This window comes from Odocoileus virginianus, chromosome 8, assembly GCF_023699985.2.
Source record: "Odocoileus virginianus isolate 20LAN1187 ecotype Illinois chromosome 8, Ovbor_1.2, whole genome shotgun sequence".
Lineage (NCBI taxonomy): Eukaryota > Metazoa > Chordata > Mammalia > Artiodactyla > Cervidae > Odocoileus > Odocoileus virginianus.
In genome coordinates, this window is record NC_069681.1 from 47,054,597 (window position 1) to 47,080,414 (window position 25,818).

General features: G+C 35.5%; 1 long non-coding RNA gene across 1 annotated transcript in view; it reads left to right on the plus strand.

The window, feature by feature from the left end:
* The window catches only part of LOC110127744 (uncharacterized), a 69,002-nt gene extending 45,805 nt beyond the window's left edge, over positions 1 to 23,197 (plus strand). The window contains exons 3-4 of the long non-coding RNA XR_002310907.2: positions 363 to 466; positions 23,000 to 23,197. This is a non-coding gene — a long non-coding RNA (uncharacterized lncRNA). The remainder of the gene's footprint in view (positions 1 to 362; positions 467 to 22,999) is intronic.
* Positions 23,198 to 25,818: the final 2,621 nt, after the last annotated feature.

Genomic DNA, 25,818 nt, shown 5'->3' on the forward strand with positions numbered 1-25,818 from the left:
GTAAATGCCCTATGGAAAACTTTTTCTCAAATGAAATGTACTTACTAGTGTTGAAATAAATTTCTCTTGCCCAGGATCCTATGTCAGCAAACCAAACTTCTGTGTTTCAATAAATGCTCTGCTAGACCAGAAACACAGTATATTCAGTCAGTCAACCTCCAAACACCAAGAAACCTTGTTTCTTACCTTAAACAAGGCTGATTATGTAGTCCGAACCCATCAGATATTTTCTATTTCTCCCTTCCTTTTTCTATACACTTTATTCTATGGGAAGTCTTCTGCCTTAACTTGCAGTACTGTTTAGGAAGTATTTAATAAAGTTTTATTTAACTAAATTGTCTTTATTAATTATTCCTTAACAGCTTTTGGTCAAGAAGATGGGATTCAAAGATAACTGCTAATTGCCTGCAGGAGCATGCTCACAGCCAAGGTGCCTTCTGAACCCTTTCAGTTCACTGTTTTCTGGGTAAGTCACTGTTGGATTTGACTTTCACTCCTTTGTGTGCAGCTCTCCGATCCAAGCAAATGTTGTTTAAAAGAAATTGTTCCCAGAAAGGTGCTGGGGCCCCAGAGAATTTTCAAAGTAGCCATAACAAGACTCTGCAGTGAGTGGCAGCCATTTAGGAACTCAAGAAGGAATTCCGATGCCCACAACAAGGGGCAGCAGCTAGGGGACTCATAAGTCCTCCAATAAGTCTGCTGCGTAAACTGATGGGATACCCGGTGAAATTAAGATGAAAAATGTAGATATATTAATCATCAAAATGAAAACTTAAGTAGACACAGGTCAGACTATGAAAAGCCACTAGGGCATCCATGTTATAAGGAAATCTGTGGAGGGAATTATCAATCTATTGCTAAAGGGAATCCTGGAAACCAAAGCTGCACATTTGGTGGACACAGATCAAGTACTTAAAAAACTGTGAGAGCACTTGCCATCTGGCTTAACACTCTTGAGCTAAGAGCTAGGATAGGTCGGTCACAGAACATACTAGATAGACACATGAGGACTTCTGTCATTTTATATCTTTTGCCACAATAACATTTGGAGTGAAATTCCAATTTTTACAAAGCCTAAAGACAGATGCCATGTATCACAGGATTCCAATGATCCAGATTTCTAATAGCCAGTTAATTGTGCCATAAATCATAATAAAACTAATAACTAGCATCTTTGTATTTTTAACTCATAATTGTCAAGCAGAATATGTTCCAAAAGTCAATTTTTTGGAAATACTATGTTAATTTTTCTGTTCATTTTTCTTCTGCAAGACTGTAAGTATCCCTGTTATTTTCATAGAACCAACAAAAATAACCAGAGAAACAAAGTTTGCATAATTCACAGTACATCATATAGGTTAGTATCAGGATTAGTGACTCAAATCAGAGTGAAAAATGCTCCAGTGAAAAAATTTCTTCTTCCATTACCAAACACCAAATTCTGAAGGCCCAATAAAAAACATTGTTCTGTCTTCATATATTCTGGTGCTACTATTTATTTTAATCTTTTGTTATGTCTCTGCAAATCTGTTTGCTCATTACATTTTATTTCATTTCTAGTTCTCACATTGATTTTCACAGATGTCACAATGATATTTTGACAGAAAGATGCCAAGAGATACAGTCAGAAGAAGCCTAGTTTTCTAGGACAAGGGAGATAGAAAATAATGACAATTTTATGAATCTATGGTTTACAGATTACCCATGTAGAATTATTACTCTGTATGGTAATCAAGGCTGAAAGAGTAACAATTCTATCAGATTAGAGATCACTTCCTTAGCATGCATGCATGCTTTGGAGAAGGAAATGACAACCCACTCTAGTATTCTTGCCTAGAGAAACCCATGGACAGAGGAGCCTGGTGGACTGCCTTCTATGGGGTCGCACAGAGTCGGACACGACTGAAGCAACTTAGCAGCTGCAGAGATGGCTTCAATTTTCACAGACAGATTTTTTCCCCATGCTCTTGGAAACTCCTTATTCTCTTACAGTTTGGAATATACTAACTATATCTTATGGTCATCATTTATAAGCAACTTAGGGACATATGCTGAGTGTTTATAGAAATAGCCTGGCTGGATAAGGGAAAAACCATACCTTGGGCATTTTTCAGTTGACCCAAATTTCAATCTTGAATGATGTCTAGTTCTTGTTATTAATGTCAAGCTATGCATTCATATTATTGTCTTATTTGCAACTAAAGGCTACTATGTACATTTTTTCCTTTATTTCCTCTTTCCTCAAAACACATTAGTAGTCTGCCTTCAGAAATCAAGATGTTCTGAAATGTACTATAATGCTCTAGAAGCTATATCTGTGCTCTATAATTGGAATTTATGAACTAGGTGATCTCTGAATCTGGTTCCTAAGTGTGGTCTTATATCTAAATATTTATATTGAAACTTCTAACATTTTATAACCCTTTCCAGGTACTAAATTTAGCACTTCATGTTTGGACCTTTCTTTCAAGTGTACTTTGTTAATATTTTATGGCTCTCCATTAATTTAACTAGGGATTTCCTATTTTAAAATTACCCACATTTTTTTATATGAAAGTGTCAAGTATTACTGTCAAGTCCTCAGGTAACTGTGGAAATGAAAAAATATATATGTACATGTATTTATGTATATATGTGTGTGTGTGTGTGTGTGTGTGTGTGTATATATATATATATATAAACACATATTGAGAGAGACAGATTATTTAAGTTCACCCAAATAGTGGATTTGTTTTTTATCAACTATCTGCATACCTGAAGAGATAAACTGAATAAAATAATGTATCTGGTCAAAGTGGTAAATGATCCTATTTGTTGTAGACAAATATGTTACACTGAGAAAATTCTATAACCAGCTTTCAGTTTTGTTATGTTTTGCTCACTAACAAGTCCCATGATTACCAGTTATTTGCCTCCAGAGAAAGCATGCATTTTGTGTAGATATGAATATCAATTTTCTTAGATGTTTTATGTCTTATTTTAATATATTGTGAAGTATGATGGTTGTGCTTTTCACTTCCATGATGGCTGCTGTTGATTTTTTATAAATATCATCACTGTTATAAAAATCATCACTGTTGATTTTTTATAAATAAAGAAAATGGGCCTCTGAGAAAATAACTAATTTAACCTTAGAAAACTACTAAATGACAGCTCTAGAACTTGAGCTAAAGTCTTTGGGGCTTGGGGCTCAGAGATACTTCCAATAGTGAGGAGTAACTGTTTAAAAAAAAAAAAAAGAATAACTCCGTGTAGGAAAAAAATGACTCTAATCCTGAAGATGTCCACATTAATTTCAAATGATCTAGGATTTTAGTACTTATTCTTGGTTTAACTACCTAGGAAACATCAGATAAGTTCTTTATCATCATCATACTTTCCTAATCTTATTTTATTATGATTAATCATCAATGACCTGACCTACATGAAATTAAAGGTATAAAACCAAAATAATACCTGTAAATTTTCCAAATATATTTTTAAATAAGTGTTTTTTTATAAAATATAAAGGTAAGATAGATTTTGGTAACAGATCATATTCTGGCACAAAGTAAGCAAAATTCACGTAAAAATAATATAATAACTTGAGAAGATACTCACAAAATTGTGAAATATATGAACAATTTCAAAATGTAGATTCATATACTATGATGGAGAAGTTTTTAATCTTTCACCTTCTGTAATGTATCAATCAGTGAAAATAAAAAATAACGCAGCATATACCAAGATATAATCATGGTACATGCCATTCCCGACACACAAAACCCACTCAGTGGAGCTTTCCTTCCATGTAGCACTCAGGTCCTATTTCTCTGTGACATTTTTGTAACTAAAATAACAAATCTTCCTCTGACATCCTATAGTCTTTATTGTGCTAGCAAATCATCTTCCATTTACTTTATACATGCTGATTGATGAAACCTCCTTAACTCTATCTGTTTGGATTTACTGCCTATTCTTAACTGACCTCCATGAATCCTCTCCCTTATCCAATAACCCTATCCTCTACAGGAGACGTACTCCTTCTCTGTGTTCCTGGTCGGTAAAAAAACTAGATTTGCTGACATTTTTTGAATAGTTTCTACTTATCCACCTATTATTTTTGTCTTCCATTTTTCCTAATAAAGAGGGATAAGTGAGAAAATCTGTGGGTGAAAGATCAAAGAAAAGCAGGGGAACCTACAGGCCAAAGTGTGTTTTAGATGTTTTACTAAAAGGTCAACTACTTCCTTGAATATGCTTTAATAGAGATATCTTAAATTAGCTACTTGGGGAAAAAGGAGGCATCTAACTATGAGTATAAGCATTTCTTAAATCTTAGATATAAAAATAAATATAAATGCAAATATTTCAAATCATAAAATAGATTTTTCAATGTGGGCAGGGAAAGGGATTGAGTGAGCATTCAGAATGAGAATGAAAGAAGGTTAGTCCAGAAAAGTTGATGTAATAAAAAAAAAGCTTTATTTATTGTATTATGCCTAGAACTAGTGAGGGTGATATAAATGGCAACGTATTTCTCCACTAGATATTGAAACTTTAAGCATCCAGCTTCTTAGTTTAATATCTTTATTTACTCTTTACACTCTCTTTTCTATCCCATTCTTTGACCTCATAATATAATGTTTAAATTGACAATCTTATGCCATTCAGAATATGAGTTGAAAACTATGTTCTGTGAGGACAGCTCCTACTAATTCAGATTCCTTGGTGATTATTCCTAATGCAAATATCTCAAGTCTCACTGGAACTGATGCTCTTCCTTCTCTACTTGTTTTTTTTTTTTTTTTTTTTGTATCCATAGGAACCTATCTGTCTTGGCTTCCTTGCACTCAGCTAAGTTTGCAGAGTCTATTTACTTCAGCCATTTTTATGTATACATTATAAATTTCTTTGCAAGATTATTTTTAACATAGCTGCATGACAATGCCTGACCCTGTCTTAAACCCAAGCTGATAGATACTATTAAAGAAAGCTTTATAACAAGTGATGATCCAAGGTAATGCTATTGACTACTATCTGGCCCTTAATAATATCTGGCACCTCTTCAGATAATTGTGCTATTTAGTTTCACACTCCCTAAAATGTATATTACATAATGCTTTCATTTTTAACATTTCTTGAATTTTTTTCCTCTAAAAAATTAGCAAGCTTGTTCATTTTACAGTGAACACTTGCATGTACTAAATCAACCATCTATAGCTGTAACAGTATTAGCTCTGCCATGTCTTCACCCCATTCTCCACTTTACGGTGAGGGCAATATTCACAAATCTTGGGGTTCTTTCTTAAGATCACAAATAGCTCTGAAGATAAAATATTTAAAAATGATTTAAAGTAACATCAAGATCTGAATTCTGAATATATTTGGAAATTTAACCCATGTATCTTACTCTCATTACTAATATTCCACTTTCAATATTTGCAGTGTTCTCTGACATTCAAGTTCTATGGACTACTTCACTTTTGTTTTCACTTATGTATCAAGTATTCTTTACAGTAGGTGCATAGATTAATGACTCTCCAAAGATATCTATATCCTAATCTTCAGGAATTTTTAATATGGGAAACATTGACTAAGTTTAGGATCTTTAGCTGGAACAATTATTTGGGAATATGTGGATGGGCCCAGTGTAATCACAAGGGTCCTTTTAAAAGGGAAGCAGATCATCAGGCAGAGAAGATTTGACGATGGAAGCACGGATCATTTACTATGGCTGGAAGGGGACCCTCCTCTAGAAGCAAAGGAAAGGAAGGAGTGTTTTCTTTCCAAGATGCTCCAGAGAGAAACACAGCATGCCCACTCGTGATTTAAGCCGAGTGAAATCCATTTTCAGGCACCTTCCTTCCAAAATTTTTAGATAGTAAATTTGTTTTAGTGGCTGCTTTGAGCCACTAAAATTCTGGCAATTTGTTATAGTGACAAAACAAAATCAATGCAGTAGGTATCCAATAAATTGTTGGGTGATATATTAATTCTTTAGATGCATTTTAGCATGTCTGAAGACAGAAACAATTCAAATTACAAGAAAAAGAAATTCCAAAGCAGAAAAACCATTGAGTTTACAAGAACATTTAACTTTATACTCTTGTATTTGTTTCAACAAATTTCTCTTTCATTTACAAAAAATTGTCCTTAAGTTTACATAAAAATCAGTATTTTAGAAAAACTATTCACTACATATAATTGAAGTATTTCAAAATATTAAATAAAAGTTACTATATATACTTTGAGTCCCTTAGACTGCAAGGAGATCAAATCATTCGATCCTAAAGGAAATCAACCCTGAATATTCATGGAAGGACTGATGCTGAGGGTCCAATACTCTGGCCACCTGATGCAAAGAGCTGACTCATTGGAAAAGACCTTGATGCTGGGAAAGACTGAAAGCAAAAGAAGAAGGAGGCAACAGAGGATGAGATGGTTAGATAGCATCACTGACTCAATGGACATGAATTTGAGCAAATTTCCAGTGACAGTGGAGGACACAGGAGCCTGGTGTGCTGAGGTCCATAGGGTCACAAAGAGTCTGACAGGGTGTAGTGATTGAACAACAATAATACTAAGATTATTTACTTCTCATTCCCTTAGTGATTTATTAGATATTTAGATTCTCAATTTTATTTATAATAAACACAAAACTATGTCAGTATTAGACTCACTTCAAACACAAATGTATTATTTATTTATTATAATGATTACAAAGAATTAAAGTTTAAACAATCTTGAGTTATTTGTCATGAATAATATTGAAACAGTTTTTAAAAGTTTGGGCCACAAAAGCAAGCATCAGTCGAAAAGGAAAAAAATCAATAAATACAGATATTTATAAATATGAATAATTTGAATTACTTGGTTGAAAAGTGAATATTAACATATCTTGATTTACTTTGAGCAAATATTTCCTAAAATAAAACCTTTGCTTGTACATCCTGCACCACTGGAAAGACTTATTTTCATTGTGAATTTTTTTTATCTTATTTAACAAGGGATGCAACCAATAAAATTTCTCAGTTGTTAGAGTGGAATTCACATGATCATTATTGATTTCAAATCAATAAAATTGTGTAAATAATTTTAAGTCTTAATACTATAAGGATTCCTTGTTTGTACTTTGAGTGATTTGGAGTTTTTCTTCTAATATCTTGCAGTTCTTTACTAATTAATGTAAATTTTCAAAGGAAAGAGAATTATGTATTTTCATTTAATTAGTCATATGCCTATCTTAAGGTTCAATCTGCTTCTAAATCTATTTAGGACGTATTTCTATAAGAAGAACAATCTTGCAGCTGTCACTGCAGCTCAGATCTTGGAGTTAAAGTATATGCTTCTGGTTCTTATTTGCATGTACAGAATACTGATTATGCCAGAAAGGAGAATAAACAGAGTAAGACTACATGGTTTGTGTGTCTCATCTGTAGGCACTGTGTTTACAATAATGAATGGTACTCAACTATATCTTCTATTTCCATTGGCTGAAGAAGTTAAGAATAATGTACTTAGCAGTCCTTCAAACTGTATAAACTGTTCAAGCAAGGTGATAAATTAGGCCCACTAGTTACTCAAAGTAATGTCTCTGCTTCTTAAAATGCTATCTATGTTGGTCATAATTTTTCTTCCAAAGAGAAAGTGTCTTTTAATTTCATGGCTGCAGTCACCATTTGCAGTGATTTTGGAGCCCAAGAAAATAGTCTGTCATTGTTTCCATTGTTTCCCCATCTATTTACCACGAAGTGATGGGACTGAATGTGATGATCTTAGTTATTTGAATGTTGAATTTTAAGCCAAATTTTCACTCTCCTCTTTCACTTTCATCAAGAGGTTCTTTAGTTCTTTACTTTCTGCCATAAGGGTGGTGTCATCTGCATATCTGAGGTTATTGATATTTCTCCTGGCAACCTTGATTCCAGCTTGTGCTTCATCCTTGCTTATATTCTTTGTCTAAGTGAAAATGGCAAATTGTCTAGGAAGAGCTAACTAGCATACTTCGGCACTACACTGATATAAATTCATGGCATGTTCAATCCTAGTATCTCAAAAGAGAGAAATTAAAAGCCAAACACTTCATTAAAATGTTGATTGTTATTTCATAGATCACTTATTTTTAAGACTCCATAAGTTCTCATTTTATAATCAGTCTAAAATCCCTATTTGGAATTGCTCTAAACTCTATACTATCCAAAATACTGGAAAAAAAAGGTGAACAAAGACACAGGTTATCATTAATTTGACTCTTATCTTTTATCCAAGATATTATTTAAGCAAGAGTGAGTATCATGAGAAAAACCATTTTTATGTTTTTGTAAGTTATTGCTATAGATAAACTAGATGGTAAAGCATATACTTGCCTCTTCACTGGTTATTATGGTAATAAATGTGGAAAAAAAATAGAAATGGCTATCTTAAGCTCCATATTAAATCCAAGAAGGTTAGAAGTGGAATAATGAATCATGCTAAGAATCTCTGAGAAATTTCTGAATCATTCAATTATATGGGAGGTTCAGAAACATTTGCCAGATGATTCAAAATGAAACTTTGTGAGATGCATGCAGTTTTGGTGAATTTGAAAAGGCTAAAACAGTGCATACAAAGTAAATCTTCCGCCCCAACCATATTATCTTTGCACTTTAAGAATAGTGCTGTAAGTTAGTAAAAGGTTTACTGATTTGTATTATTCACCTGAATAACTAGAGGTTTTAAAAATAAAACTTTTATGTTTGCCACAAAAATAATGTTGCACAAATTAGTTGCTATGTTTTATTTACAATTTACATTCTCTTTAGGATAGTGAAAAGTCAAGCCCAGTAGCTCCTTAAACCGGTATATATAGCATAACAAAACTTCTGGAAGAGCTTTCCCAGTACTGATAGTATATACATATATTCTTGACTGAAAAATCCCATGGACAGAGGAGCCTGGCCGTGCTACAGTCCATGAGGTTGGGAAAGAGTGACTTAGTGACTAAGTGCGCGTGCGCGCACAAACACACACACACACACACACACACACACACACACACACACACACATATTTGGTGGTGCTAGTGGTAACGAATTCACCCGCCAATGCAGGAGATGCATGAGATGCGGATCCCATCCCAGGATCAGGAAGATCCCCTGGAGTAGGGAATGGCAACCCACTCCAATATTCTTTCGAGAAAAATTCCATGGACTGAGGAGCCTGGTGAGCCACATTGCATGGGACTGCAAACAATCGGACATGACTGAACCCACGCATATGTATTATTTAAATTGATACATTGTTGAGACGTATAATGTACACAAGAAAAAAACTAACTTTTTCAAAGATTGTTGTTAAAACGCCCGTGTTTACTTCACCTCTTGATAGCGGTTCTGTTTACCACTTCTTATCTAGATTCCATAATTTTCTGGTTACTTTATGACACTTGCATACACTTATTTGCCTTTTTAATATGTCTATTTCACATCTAACTCCAAACTTATTTTTCTTTGCCCTAATCAAAACTAGAGTTGTGACCAGGAGACAGAAAAAGATGGGTTGTCATCTGGTTCTTAGATAAATCTTTCTTAAAATAGTGGTACTAAGAAAAGAGATGAGAAAAAACATAAGGTCTCATTACATGACTAGAAGATGTTGTTCATTAATTTGTTGCCTGTTAGCTATGACTATTTCTCTGACTTATGACTACCATGATTTGAGTCATGGACAACCCATGGGGTACATAGAATACAATTTTTATTACGTTGTGATTATCACATTGTTCATTTCTGTTACATGTTTCTGCTCTATCTTTTCTAGGTCTAATAACCTCCTGCCACATATAATCTCTTCTCTGTCCTTTGCCAAGCAGGAAGACTTCCTGGGGAGGGAAATTAGCAAAATTTCTTCATTCTGTGACACTCTAAAATGTCCATTTTTTTATACTTAGCATAGGAAAAAGTGAGAAGGCAGGCTGCAATCTTCTGGTTGACTTTTTCTCCGTATTCCAGCAGCATTATGTTTTCTTAAGGATCAGCAACTTTGAACATTTCTCTAAGAAAATACTACATGAATCTAGATGGAAGACAGAGATGGGTGGTTCTGTAGGAGAGCAAAACTTGCCACTCCAGAGGGTCTCTTTAGCATGAAGATTAATTTAGGCTGAACGGCTGTCAGGTGGAATAAGATAGATTAAATGAGTTATACTATCTGATGTTGTTAAGGATAATTCATTTACCATAGCCCAGGGATATTAGTATTGCATCTAGAATTGTTCTACTGGAGAAGTCAAAGTGACATCCCTGATGAAAGGCGATTTCTTCTTGATATACCATTTTACACATTTGTTTTTACTCTAAAAGGCTTAAATATATATATATATATATATATATATATATATATATATATATATATATTCTATTTGAAATTTTGTTTCTAGATTATTGGATCTGCTGTGTGAAATATTGAAATAGTAATGTGAATACTTAAACATTTCAAAGAGTTTTAGTTTACATATAACTAGAGTCTTCCTTTTCCATTTCTTCTTAGAGTGTTAGCTCAGGATAATTTTCTGCAAATTTTTACTTGGAACACTTCATCTCTTTCTGCACTTTTTTAAAACTTGGTAAGAAGATTTAGTAACCATTGGATTTCCTTTTGATGCCAGCTATATTCTTGGTGATTTGAAAATATCCGATGCTTACACCTACTTGTTGGGCCTTTTCCCCACTAAGTTTATCAGTTCTGCTCCATTTGTTAACACTTCAGCTTCAGATGTTAAAAAAAAAAAAAAAGAAAAGCAACTCTAGTGTGATGATTCATTATTATTAATTTATATAACAAGGATATCAGTGTGAAACTCTTCTTGCTGTAGGCTATTTATTAATTTCACAGCAAAGATATAAATTTGTTTAAGAAGTAAAGGCAATAAAGAATTTTAGTTGGTCTCAGCAGATTAATAAATTTGTTAAAAGCATATTTCAAATTCAACTGGGCTTGAAAGTAATTAGAAACATTAATTTGTATATGATCAGATTTTGGAGTGATAAATTTAAAGTGGCAGATATAGAGTTTCTTTCATTTTTGCTCCATTCATGATTTCATTTAGAGGCAAAGTATCATAAACACATTTTACAGAATCTTTTAGAATCTTCTTTCAAGATGCTATTATTTTTTTAGTTTCATGCAAATGTATTACAGTACTTTCTTTCAAATCATACATTTTAGGCACATAGTAGGCATTAAGTTGATGTCAATTTCCTTTTTTATTTTTTGGTTATACATTTCATAATATACAAAATAGACTTTTTCAGTGCTTTGGTTTCTTTGGTAAACAAGGACTCAGCATTAATGCTGATCCTCCAGCATTAATGTCTGAGAGAATTTATGCATTTCAATTTACCATTGGTTCTTATCATTCACTTTCTGTTATCTATATATTTTTTAATTTCTCTTCTCATTCAGTATTACTTTATAGTGCCTGGAGGCTCAGGTGGTAAAAGAATCTGCCTGCAATGTGGGAGACCCAGGTTTGATCCTGGGTCAGGAATAACTCCTGGAGGAAATGGCAACCGGCTTCAGTATTCTTGCCTGGAGAATTCTGTAGACTGACAAGCCTGGTGGGCTACAGTCCATGGGGTCGCAAAGAGTCAGACATGACTGACTGACTACCACACACTTCTTCTATAACCCCTCAGTCTCACCAAATAGTTCATTTTATCCTTCCATTCAAATTGACTGTATATCCACATTTATAGAATTTCCTTGCACTATCTGAAATTTCAGTATTATTTAGTACATCAGAGGCTGACAAATAGAATAGGATCTGTATATTGGGTCTCTGTTAGATTAAAGTTTTTGAATCAATATGTGAATCAGCAGTTACATTTCAGCTATTAAAAGATTAAGGTTACATACTTTGAAAATTACTTTTTTCTTTAGATGAAGCAGCTACTCTAAAAATTCTAATTTATTGAATTCCTTTTGTAAAGCTAGTCCATATGAGTTACGGTTAGCTAGAATTAGAATCATGATACATATCCTATGTGTATATATATATATATATATATATATAGATAGAGAGAGAGGATATATGCATATATCCTCTCTTTCTATATATAGGATACGCACATATTCATTTCGAATGAATATATGTATATTCTTTTGAAAGATATTTTCAAAAGAGTCAAAGGAACAATATATAACATCTTGAAACTACACACTCAGATGGGACTTCCCATGGGCCAGGACTTAAACCCAGCCAGAACCCAGACTGAGACTTGTACCCACTATCTGTTCATTGAGATCACACACCTGGTCTCAAGATTTATTGAAGCTCACTCAGATTCTTTTTGTCTCATCACAGAAAGAATTCGGTGAGAGACAAAAATGACAGGTAAGAAGTAAGTTTATTTAAATACACATTCCACAGAGAGAATGCAGTCTGTCTCAAAAGGCAAGAGCCGTGAAGGGAGAAAACAGTTCACAGAGAGTGTGGGCCATCTCAGAAGGTGAGTGGCCCCACGATATGAAGTGGTTAGTTTTTATGGGGTGAGTAATTTCATAGGTTAATGAGTGGGAGGATTAGTCCAATTGTTTTAGAGACAGGGAGGCAATTTCTAGGAATTGGGTCACTGCCCACTCTTTGACCTTTTATAGTCAGCCTGGGAACGGTCATGGTGCTGGTAGACATGCTATTTAGCATGCTACTGTGTTACAATGAGTATAGTATAATGAGGCTCAAGCTTCTGGAAGTGGGATCTTTTGCCATCTTGGGCTTAGTTGGTTCTAACCAGTTTATGTTGTGTCCTCAAGGGCTGTGTCGTTGTTTTAAAGGTTGTGCCCTGACCCTTTCCCTCCTGTTTCTATCTGAGGAGTCCTTCAAGGCAAATATGCAGTTGTTTTTACATGGAATTAATAGCAACCAAATCAAATACAAGAAGCTTAATAAAGTTTTCAGATAGTAGTAACCGTCCAAAAACAATAAGCTTGAACTTAAAAAGAGCCTGGAGCTTCACATGGTCCTTGTACTTCTGGTTTTCTCTGCAGAGTATGCATGGCACAATCCATCTTGTAGGGTAGAGTACAAAGTTAACAAGCATTCTATAGATTTACAAATGTGCCCAAATAAGCCCATATGTTTACCCTTCTATAAATGTATTCATTTTTTCCTTTCACCCTTTCTCTCCAACAATGTAGGTTTTACTTATCTTTCTAACTCATATAATTGCTTTTCCTGTGAAATTATCTAACATGTCTCATAGAGACCTACTTCCTCCCTCAATATCTTTACAGGGTTCATCCTAAAGTTCTATTAGAATATTTGTCATTGTCTTTTCATTGTTTATTTAATAACTCTCTGCATGAGTAGAATGTGTGCACAACTGAATTCTCAGGACCTGGTTTCGAATAAGTATTTTTTCAATAAATGAGAGAAAAAAAATTGTCTATCCAAAGTCATACCAAGACATAATTGCAAATATTTTACATGGCAGATACACTAGTATGTGTTTGTATAACATAAAATTGTACTTAAGTGAGAGAAGGATTTGTCAAGTGTTCAAAAAAAAAAAAGTTAGGAAAACCACTATAGTTTTAATGAGGGTAAATAACTATTCCAGCAGAGTGAAAGTCTTGTGCAAATTTAAGGACAACTATTGTAAACAGTAAGGCACACTAACTCAGGTAGACCAGTGAGGGTGAAAGTGAAATGTGAATGGGAGAGGGTTGGAAATGAGCCTGCAAAACCATTCAGAATTCTAAAGGCAGACAGCATGGTGAAATTCAGATGGTCTAGGTTGTGGAGAGTGAAACTCTCGATGGAGAGCTTAAAATAGAATTGGTATGTGCTTGGATTTTCTTTTAAAAAAATATTCTGTTGACAGGAAGAACTGAAGAGGAGTGAAGCTATAGTCAGAGGAAACTGTAAGAAATCTATTATAAATATCCAAGTTAACAGTGACTAGGGATCTAGACCAGTGAGATAGAAAGTTATGGGTCCATATGTAGAAGATAATAGTTAAAATGTATGAGAAAGATGAAATGGATTTGAAAATGATTTTAATCTTTTCAGATGTGCATCCCATTACACGAGACTGTGACTGCACTAATGATACTGGACACTTAAAATGATTAAGATTCTAATTTTTATGTTTTGTGTTAAAATACAAGTTAAAAATTATGGTTGCAAAGAGAAACTTAATAAGCCCTTTTATGAATATATGAGTCAGAATGTGAAAAACACACAAAGCATGTTAAACTAGCAAAGTACCTGTATTTATTATTTATATGATTACCAAGGTGATTTAAAAAATAGTCCTCTTAAGGGGGTATTTATATACTAATTCAGTACTAGTGAGTTTCTGAAATTAGTCCCACAGTTCAAAATCATATCATTGTTTTATTTCTATTTAAGCAAGTAAGCATAGAAGGAAAATATACATTTGATAATTTTGAACTACTTCCACTAACTGATGGAAGGAACTCAGTGTGATGTAAGCAAAGTAACTCTTAGTGTTCAGGATTTCAGTATTAAATACCATGGGCATACCTGGATTAGTGTTTAAATTTTTCATGAAGCTATGAAATATCAAAGAATGCATGAGGGCACAGTTTGTTTTGTATTTTTTATCCTAAAATGAAAATGCAGTGGTTTATGAAGAAAGAGGATGACTGATGATCAGCATAATATATTTACTTCATAAGTGATTTTTTTGTTTTCATTGGAATTGACAGACTTTCGTTCTTCTCAGTATGTTCTGAAAGATGCTGATTTGTTTATCTGACCTTATTTTTTAAATAAGTCAATGGTACACTGAAAATTTTAAAAGACTGCTCTAGCTGAAAATAGAACTATGGAAAGCATCCAGCCAGGTTGTGTCACAATGAGTTACAGCCACACATCTATACTACTGCTGTTTCCCTACAATCACAGCAATGAATTACAGTAACTACATTCAATCCTGATAAATGATCTACTCAGCTTCTGCTTAAATTAAACTGACTGCAATCTGGATGAGTGCAGCCACATATTAACGCTGGGTCCACCATTTCTTGTCTCTATCCTGGTGAATTATGGAATGGTAGTCCTAGCTTTATGCATTGATTAACATTGCTGCTACAGCTTTTTCACAGATCAATGTTCAAGTGGAATGAAAAGTAGGCTCCAACATTCTGCTGCCACATTTAATGCTGTCATCATAAAATAAATGTGTAGTGTTTAAAATAAAATCTTATAAATAACTGTAGACATAGCCATGCTGCAAAATATTAATCACTAATTTCTTCTACCATTGCTGTCTTTTTTCCTACCACCATGAAGATAATATTCCCGATTGTCAGTATAGGTACCTAAGGAGTGACAACTAGCTTTTTTTTCCATAAAATGGCTTTGCTTTTTTCTCAAGGATCTATGAAATACTCTCAAGTTGAATGCTTCAGTACATTTTATACTATCCAGTTATAAAAACTCAGTCAATTGTATTTAACTTTTTTGTTGTAGAATGTGTGAAATACACATACATATATAATTCTCAGATAAATGGGGTTAATTTCTTGATAAAATAATACTATCATATTAATGATATGCATACATTCTAGCACATTTTTATTTTGTCCATAACTCATTTGAGCTTAGAATTTAATGAGGTACTTAAACATTTAGCAACAAAAGCCAAGATTAGTTGTATAATCATTTTCCACTGCTATGTGTTTAGATGGTACAACTACAAATATTCACTCAAAGTCACCTCAAAATTTTACAGAGATGGTGGCAATAAAGACATCACAATTATGTGTTATGTAGATAAATAGCTTTTGTGAGAGGTGCATGATTTCTACACATTAAAGTTTATAATTAAAAGTATAGTACTATAATACTAAAATAATAGCATATCTTAAAACTGGAAACTGCTATTTTATAATATATTACAATTATTCCAAACTGTTTTTTTCTGAGAGCTTTTCAAATAATGTTAGACTAAAGTTGAATACTATGAAAAGATTTTGGCAATGTTTTAAAAGTAGCTGAGTCAAATTTCCAGGGTTTCCAAATTGAAAGAGGAACAGTTATAGATGAAATCAAGATGGTGGAGTAGAAGGATGTGTGCTCATCTTCTGCTAAAACACCAAAATCGCATCTAGCTGATGAACAATCATTGACAGGCGGATGTTGGAAAACATCAGAAAAAAATAAAAATAAAAAGATATCCCACATTCAAGGACAAAGGAGAAGCCACAAGGAGACAGTAGGAGGGGTGTGTGTGTGCGCGTACTTAACCATTCAGTCATGTACGACTCTTTGTGACCCCATGGGCTATAGCCCACCAGGCATCTCTGTCCATGGGGATTCTCCAGGCAAGAATACTGGAGTGGTGCAATCATGTTAAGATAAAAATGCCATACTGTCCAGGTATATAACTGAAAAACTGGAGAACAATAATACCAAAGAAGGTCCCACACCTTTGCAAAGGTTCTAGGCCCCACATCAGACTTCCCAACCTGGGGATCCTGCAAGAGGACTGGGAATTCCCAGGGAATCTGACTTTGATATTCAGTGGGGTTTGATTGTAGAGCTTCCACAGACTAGGGGAAACAGAGACTAATGGAGGGCACAGATAAAACCTTGTGTGCACTGGTTCCCAGGGCAAAGGAGCAGTGACCTCACAAGAGACTGAGCCAGACCTGCCTGTGAGTATTTTAGGGTCTCCTGTGGAGGCATGGTCAGCAATGGCCTGCTGCAGGAAGAGGGTCACTGGAGACAGCAGTCCTGGGAGGGGCATGTTGGCATACATCCTCTTGGAGGTTGCCTTTAGCCCTACCATAAAGCCTGTAGACTTCATGAGTGGGCTGCCTCAGGCCAAACAACTAACAGAAAGGGAGCACAGCCCAACCTGTCAGCAGACAATTGGGTTAAAGATTTACTGATCATGGCCCTGCCCATCAGAGCAAAACCATATTCCCCACAGCTAGTCTCTTCCATCAGAAAGCTTGCACAAGCCTCTTAGTCTTATTCCTCAGAGAGCAGACAGAAGAAGCGAGAACTACAATCCCACAACCTCCAAAATAAAAACCACAATCCTAGGAAGCTAACCAAAGTGATCACATGGATAACAGCTTTGTGTAATTCAATGAGACTATGAGCCATGCCACTCAGGGCTACTCAAGATAGATGGTCATGGTGGAAAGTTCTGACAAAACGTGGTCCACTGAAGAAGGGAGTGGCAAGCCACTCCATTATTTTTGCCTCAAAATCCTATGAACAGTATGAAAAGGCAAAAAGATACAGTACTGGAAGATGACACCAACAAGTTGGTAGGTGTTCAATATGCTACCGGGGAAGAGTGGAGAAATAACTCCAGAAAGAATGAAGAGGATGGGCCAAAGCAGAAATGATGCTCAGGTATTGATGTGTCTGGTGGTGAAAGTAAAATCCCATTCTGTAAAGAACAAGTACTGCAAAGGAACCTGGAATGTTAGGTCCATGAATCAAAGTAAATTGGATGTGGTCAAGCAGGAGATGGCAAGAGGAAACATCAACATCTTAGAAATCAATGAACTAAAATGGACATGAATGGGTGAATTCAGTTCAGATGATCATCATATCTACTATCGTGGGCAAGAATCCCTTAGAAGAACTGGAGTAGCCCTTAGAGTAAGCGAGAGTCCAAAATACTGTAAGTATTTGGGTACAACATCAAAAATGAACCAAGAATGATCTTGGTTCATTTCCAAGGCAAACCATTTGTCATTACAGTAATCCAGGTCTGTGCTCCACCACTAATGCTGAAGAAGCTGAAGTCAAACAGTTTTATGAATACCTGAAAGACCTTCTAGAACACCAAAAAAGATGTCATTTTCATCATAGGAGATTGGAAATCAAAAGTAGGAACTCAGAAGCTATCTGGAGTAAGAGGCAAGTTTGGCCTTGGAGTACAAAGTGAAGCAGAACAGAGGCTAACAGAGTTTTGCCAAGAGAATACACTGGTCATAGAAAATACCCTCTTCCAACAACACTAGAGATGACTTTATACATGGACACCAGATGGTCAATATCAAAATCAGGTTGATTATATTTTTTTCAGCCAAAGATGGAGAAGCTGTATACAGTCAGTAAAAACAAGATCTGGATGGAGCTGGATGTGACTCAGATCATTAACACCTTATTGCAAAATTCAATTCTGGTATTGAAGATAGTAGGAAAACCACTAGGCCATTCAGGTATGACCAAAATCAAGTCACTTATGATTATACAGTGAAAGTGACAAATAGATTCAAAGGATTAGATCTGATAGGCAGATACCTGAAGAACAGTGGACAGAGGTTTGTAACATTGTACAGAAGACAGGGACAAAAACCGTCCCAAATAAAAATAAATGCAAGAAGGTAAAGTGGTTTTCTGAGGAGGCCTTACAAATAGCTGAGAAAATAGGAGAAAAAAAGACAAAGGAGAAAGGGAAAGTTATATTCAACTGAATACAGAGTTCCAAAGAATAGTAAGGAGAGATAAGAAAGCCTTCTTAAGTGAAAAATGCAAAGAAGTAGAGTAAAACAACAGATTGGGAAAGACTAGCGATCTCTTCAAAAAAAGTGGCGATATCAAGGGAACATTTCATGCAAAGATGGGCACAATAAAGTACAAAAACCACAAGGTCCTAACAGAAACAGAAAAGATTAAGAAGAAGTGCAAGAATACACAGAATAACTATACAGAAAAGGTCTTAATGACTTGGATAATCATGATGGCCTGTCTCTCACCTAGAGCAGACATGCTGGAGTGTGAAGTCAAGTGGGCCTTGGGAAGCATTGCTATGAATAAAGCTGGTGGAGGTGATGGAATTCCAGCTGACCTATTTCAAAAACTAAAAGATGGTGGTGGTAAAGTGCTGCATGCAATATGACAGTAAATTTGGAAAACTCAGCAATGGCCATGGGATTGGAAAAATGTAACTTTCATTCCAATCACAAGGAAAGGCAATGCCAAAGAATGTTCAAACATACAGTTGTGCTCATAGCACATGCTCGCTGGATAGTGCTCAGCCCTTCAAGCTGCTCCTTTAATAACATGTGAACAGACAACTAGTAGATGCACAAGCTGGATTTAGAAGCGGCAGAGGAACCAGAGCTCAAATTACTGACATCCACTGGATCATAGAAAAAGCAAGGAAATTCCAGAAAAATATCTACTTCATTGACTACGTTAAAGCCTTTGACTGTGTGGATCACAACATACTGGGGAAAATTCTTCAAGATGGAATTACCAGAACACCTTACCTGCCTCCTCAGAAACTTGTATGCAGGTCAAGAAGCAACAGTTAGAACTGGACCTGGAACAAAAAACTGGTTCAAAATTGGGAAAGAAGTTTGTCAAGGCTATATATCATCACCCTGCTTATTTAACTTATATTCAGAGTACATCATGTGAAATGCTGGGCTGAATGAATCACAAACTGGAATCAAGATTGCTGGGAGAAAAATCAACAACCTCAGATACGCAGTTGATACCACTCCAAATGGCAACAAGTGAAGAGGAGCTAAAGAAGCTCTTGATGAGGGTGAAAGAGAAGAGTGAAAAATCTGGCTTAAAATTCAACATCAAAAAACAAAGATCATGGCATCCTGACCCATCATTTCATGGCAAATAGGGGAAAAGTGGAAACAATGGTATATTTTATTTTCTTGAACTCCAAAATCACTGAAGACAGTGACTGAATCCATGAAATTAAAAAAGACACTTGCACCTAGAAAGAAAAGCTATGATAAACCTAGATGGCATATTAAAAAGCAGAGATATCACTTGGCCAACAAAGGTATGTATAGTCAAAACTATGGTTTTTTTAGTAGTCAACTACGAATGTGATAGTTGGAGCATAAAGAAAGCTGAGCACCCAAAAATTAATGGTTTTGAAATGTCATGTTGGAGAAGACTCTTGAGAGTCCCTTGGACAGCAAGGAGATCAAACCAGTCAATCCTCAAGAAGATCAACCCTGAATGTTCACTGGAAGGACTGATGCTAAAGCTGAAGCTCCAATAATTTGGCCATCTGATATGAAGAGCCAACTCATTGGAAAAGACCCTGATGCTGGGAAAGATTGAAGACAGGAGGAAAAGGGGGTGGCAGAGGATAAGATAGTTAGATGGCATCACTGATTCAATGAACATGAGTTTGAGCAAACTCTGGAAGATAGGGAAGGACAGGAAAGACTACCCTGTTATAGCCCATGGGGTTGCAAAGAGTGAGACATGACTTAATGACTGAACAACAATACTAAAAGGCAATAACACACAGTTTGAAGAGAGATTCAGAATTTAAAATATATATGATTAATATGGTAACAGGTCTAATAGATAAAACAGACAGCATGTAGGAACAAATGATCAGTGTAAAAAGAGTGATTAAATTTTTTCAGAAGAATCAAAAATAAATGTCTGAAATCAAAATCTCTGCAAGAGAGATGAATGATACTTTAAAAAAAGATTTATTTATTTATTCATTTATTTTTAGCTGTACTGGTCTTAGTTGCTGCATATGTGCTTTCTCTAGTTGATGTCTGTGGGGCTACTCTCTAGTTGTGGTGCCTGGGCTTCTCATTTTGGTTGCTTCTCTTGCTGCAGAGCATGGGCGCTAGGGTGCACGGACTTAAGTAGTACAGTACGTGGGCTAAGTAGTTGGAGCTTGTGGGCTCTAGAGCATTGGCTCTTCAGTTGTAGAGCATGGGGTTAGTTGGTCCAACACATGTGAGATTGTCCCAGACCAGGGATCAAACCCGTGTCCTGTTTCTCAACCACTGAAACACCAGGGAATCTCCAGAATAATACCTTTGATGTGCTCATTAGTGGACTCCACAAGACTGAGGAAAGAATAATTGACTTGAAGATATGGCAAAAGAAACTTTCAAAATGAAAGGCAAAGAGAAAAAAAGACTGGGAAAAAACAGAATAACAAAGAACTATGAGAAACCTAAATAAAGTGTAAAGTGAAAGTGAAATTTGCTCAGTCCTATCCAATTGTTTGCAACCCCATGGACTATATAGTCCATGGAATTCTCCAGGCCAGAATACTGGAGTGGGTAGCCTTTTCCTTCTCTAGGGGATCTTCCCAACCCAGGGATCGAACCCAGGTCTCCTACATTGCAAGTGGATTCTTTACCAGCTGGGCCACAAGGGAAGCCCAAGACTACTGGAGTGGGCAGCCTATCTCTTCTGCAACAGATCTTCCTGACCCAGGAATTGAAACGGGGTCTCCTGCATTGCAGGCAGATTCTTAACCAACTGAGCTCTCAGGGAAGCCCAAATAAGGTGTAATGTACACAAAATGGGCAACTAGACAACAGGAAGGAAAAGAGAAACACACACAAAAAATGGAAGCAGTAAAGATAGAGAACCTTCCCAAATTGATGCCAGACAGTGTATGATTCCAAACAGTATTCCTATATAGTATTCTAAAATAGGTACAATTATGGAGACAGTAAAAAAGATTATTAGTTTTCAGGAGTTAGAGGAGAAGGAGGAATAAATAGGCAAAGCACAGATTTTTAGGACAGTGGGGGAAAACAAATATATAACTATTTATAGTTTATTTATAGTAAATATAACTAAATATAGTAATGAATCCAACTCTAATTCAATAGCATGTGGTTTATCCTATTTGATTTTTATTGCCCTATTTTTTTACCTCCAACACTATTTCTGCTAAAATAATTTTTCATTAAATAGGTTTATATAGTGTCTAATATACAGTGCACATTTGCTTTTTCCTCACAGTACTTTTGCTTATACTATTCATATTTACTTTTATAAAGAACTACCGATTCTCCCCTCTGAGCCAAATTATGTTTTTCAAATTATTTAATGTACATTTTAAAGTATAGGAAATCCTAAATCATTAAATTTTTAAAGCTTCACAATAATATTTCGTTATAGATATTATGGACACACACTGAAGGTATGTTACAATGCCTGGATTATGTAATGTTACACATAATATATTTGAATCCTTTACAGAGTATGGATTAATAACATTCTAGGACAAGTTAAAAATCCATATAAGATGATTTCATCCAGTTATGCCACTTCATAATGCTGTTCCAGGAAACTGATTCTTTAAAACATCTGTATCTGCTAATTCATCAATATAAAACATAATAATAAGAGGCATATTTAAAGAAGATTGTACAGAATAAATGTACATATTCACCAAATGGCTTGCACTGTCCTTAAAACAACAAAATGCAGACCAGTGTGTTTAAATCTTTACATAGTAGCTAACTAAAAGTTTCTTCAGTAAATGATACTTCTACAAATTATTTTTAAAGTAGTTCATCAGCATTAATACCAGAATGCTTAAGTTTTTAAAAGTAGGTTACAGCCCTTTATATGTAAAATGCAGTCCCAGTTGTTAATTTGTCTGAGAGCTCTGCAGATAGAGTCAAAAGTCTCACAGAGACCTTGGGGCAACTAATTAGTATACAGGAACATACGTGCCTGAGGATGTGGTTACATCTGGATAGGGAGAGAAGAACAAAATTTACCTTTTTGAAAAAAGAAAAGAAAAATGTCCTTGAGTGTCTTAATTATTACTAGCTCAATTGAAAATTATTCTTTCTATGTAGAGAAATCTTAATTATATGTTTTATTGTTTAGTGAAGAACATTTTGTAACATGAAGAAATGTTAATGCAAAAATGATTATGTTCTAGTTAGTGTCGTAGGCTACTGTGAATGAAAAATGTTGTGCACTCTATCAGTAAACAAAACGGATGTTGCAGCCATCAAGTCCCTACAGCCCTCCCCCACTCCCCGTGGTGAGCCCCGAGGGAATTCAGGGTGGAGACAAAAGAGCTGCCCTCAGCCAAGCCCTAAGCCACAGCAGCCACCCCGGACTGTCCGCCCAGAGGGGGCTCAGGATGAGAAGGGATACTGGCCCTAGATAGTGAAGGTGCACATCAAAGGAATGATGTCAGTGAGCCCAGACGTGTCCATCCTCCGGTACATACAGAAATGCTAAATTCATTAACATGACAAATCTGGTTTTCTGTAACAGAAATCTTTTGAAGTTTCAACTACCTGGTCTTTGTTGCAAAAGCTCCTGTCTATCCTGGCTCCTCCCTTCAGACTAATCTCTCAGAGCTAACTGGGAGGTTGTGTCCCAGCTTAAGTCCTCAGTTTTATCTGCCAAATGAAAGGTAAATCTCAACTTTTGGGCTGTGCATTTTTTTCAACGAGACAAATCATCATTTAAAACTGGATTTAATAAAATTTTTACAATTGTTACCTTTTCTAAATTTAAGTTAAACTGTTTAAAATCATAAAGTTCACTGTTACACTATCATTTTTTGAAAATATATAAATGCAGTATATTTCCCAGTGATATTTTTTTATTCATCCATTCTGAAAGCACTTAAGAAACTTGTAGTAAGACTTTAGGCACTAGTGGTAAAGAATCTGCCTGCCAGTGCAGGAAACATGAGTTTGATCCCTTGGTTGGGAAGATCCCCTGGAGGAGGAAATAGCAACAACCCACTCCAGTATTCTGGCCTGGAGAATCCCATATACAGAGGAGCCTGGTGGGGTATAGTCCATAGGGTTAAAAAGAGGCATACACAACTGAGCCCCAGCACGACAGAGACTTTATCCTATCATTTCTTAGAAAACTGTTTATACAGCACTGACATTATCAGTGAATCGCAAGTAATAGAAAATATTAACATACATTATAGTGTTTTGGATTTTATTGTATTATCTAAATTCCATGGATAGTAGAAAGCTTAAAAATCAGAAAAAAATGAATATACCATATTACCACTTTTATGTAGCAGAATGAAGTTTGAGCAATGTGTAGTGAGGATGTTTTTAATTTACACCCAATAATGTCTAACATCATGTATCAGTGTTTAGTGAGTAGAATATATTTGTGATTCCAGGATGTTAAAAATGTCATCAGTTCAAACTGCACCATTGTATTATACATTACCATATTATTTTAGTAGTAGCAAGATATCTAGTCATTGCAATAATAGATTAAGTAAAGAACATATGAGTTCATTTATACTTTGCTTGAAAATATTTCCTGTTGACTGAGGAGACACAAGTTTTGTACTATCAACGTATCTAATTAATATAATTTACATTTTCCATATTTCTTCTTTTCACTTTAAATACATGTTCCAGGTATATCTTTTTTGAAAAGTGAATCTTGCTGTTGTTTTTACACACAGCTGGATAATGATGCCTGGGATAATCTTAGGTGGACTTGGCCTGCAATTTCTTGAAGTGTGTCTTAGGTTCCCAGCCAGAGATTAAGGCCAGGTTGCAGTGGTTAAAGCACCAGATCCTAGCCACTTGGCCAGTGGTCAGTGACAAGGGCCCTGGCCCTTCAGCTTTGCAGAAAAAAACTTCCATGAACATGGAAAGTAGTGAAGCAAATATTTATTAAGAGTATAAAGATTATCTGCCTGCAATGCAGAAGACACAGTAGATGTGGCTTGGATCCCTGGTGGAGAAGATCCCCTGGAATAGGAATTGGCAACCAACTTCAGTATTCCTGCTGGGAAAATTCCATGAACAGAGGAGCCTGGTGGGCTAGAGTTCATAGGGTCACAAAGAGTTGGACATTACTGAAGTGACTGAGCATGCACCTGTGGATAGAAACACAGGCAGACTCAGTGTAGCTGAGTCTCTCCCTCATGGCAATTTGAATTACTTTTATGGGACACTTCTTCTGTGTTTCCTTCAGCCAATCATTTGCCTGGTTCATGGTCTATATTTGATGTATCTCAGGATCCTCCCATGTGTGCAAACACCTCTCAGCCAAGATAGATTTTACTGAAGAAGTCTGTGGGTAGCCTGGCATTAGTTAGCATCACTCCCCTTTGACCTCCAAGGAGTTTTTCTGTGTATATGTGCTTAGAGAGATCTCCTGACTTTGAGAATAAGAAATGTATGGTTTGTCAGGGCCCAGCCTTCTTCCTCCATTGTCCTGCTAGTCTCCTGTTGAAGTTTGGTCCATAGGAAATGAATCTCCAATCATATTACCCCACGGGTGTGGTGGGGCATCTACCTCCTGCCTCAGGGAGACTAATGTCAATTAGGATATTTCTCAGAACATCATGCTGTGGAGACCCTTCCTATGTGATGATCTTCTACATCATCATCCTGTCCTACAGAAAAATGACTTTCCAAAATTGTTTCAGTTTTCAGTTTTACCATAATGAAGATTTACCTCTGCCTTTCCAGTGTTTGGTACTATAAAGTTATTTCAGCCTTAGCCATCCACTGCAGAGTAGTCTGGACGGATTTTATCAGCTGGGCCAGAAAGCAGAATTGCCAAGGAACATACATAGCATTCCTTTCTGAGTTTACCTAGAAATATTGCAAGCTAAGTTTATCTCCTTAGTCCAATTCCATTTTTAGATGTACCATAAATGGATATATTTACTTAATAAAGGACAGGCATTAATGCCTTTAAAAGCATGAAAGCAGTATATAAATGACATAAAACCTTTGAGTATGCATAATCTTATCTGTTCACATAGATTATTTAACAAATATTGTGATGTGCTCTGAATATAAAGACTGATTTCACAAGATGATTCCTGGAGTGCCTGAACCAAAACATCAAGGTCATTTGCAATTTGTAGTATCATGTACATATTGACTGTGAAGAGAAAAATTCAGATGATATATTTCTCTACTTTGTTTAATTTTCAGGGAGTTACACTTTTGGAGAACAGTAATTTCTCCCTTTTGAGTCTTTGTAAGTTTTTGTTTGTGTATATTTCTCTATTTAATTTTTATGGAATTACACTTTTGGAGAAAAATAATTTCTCCCTTTTGAGTCTTTGTAAGGTTTTGTTTGTAGAC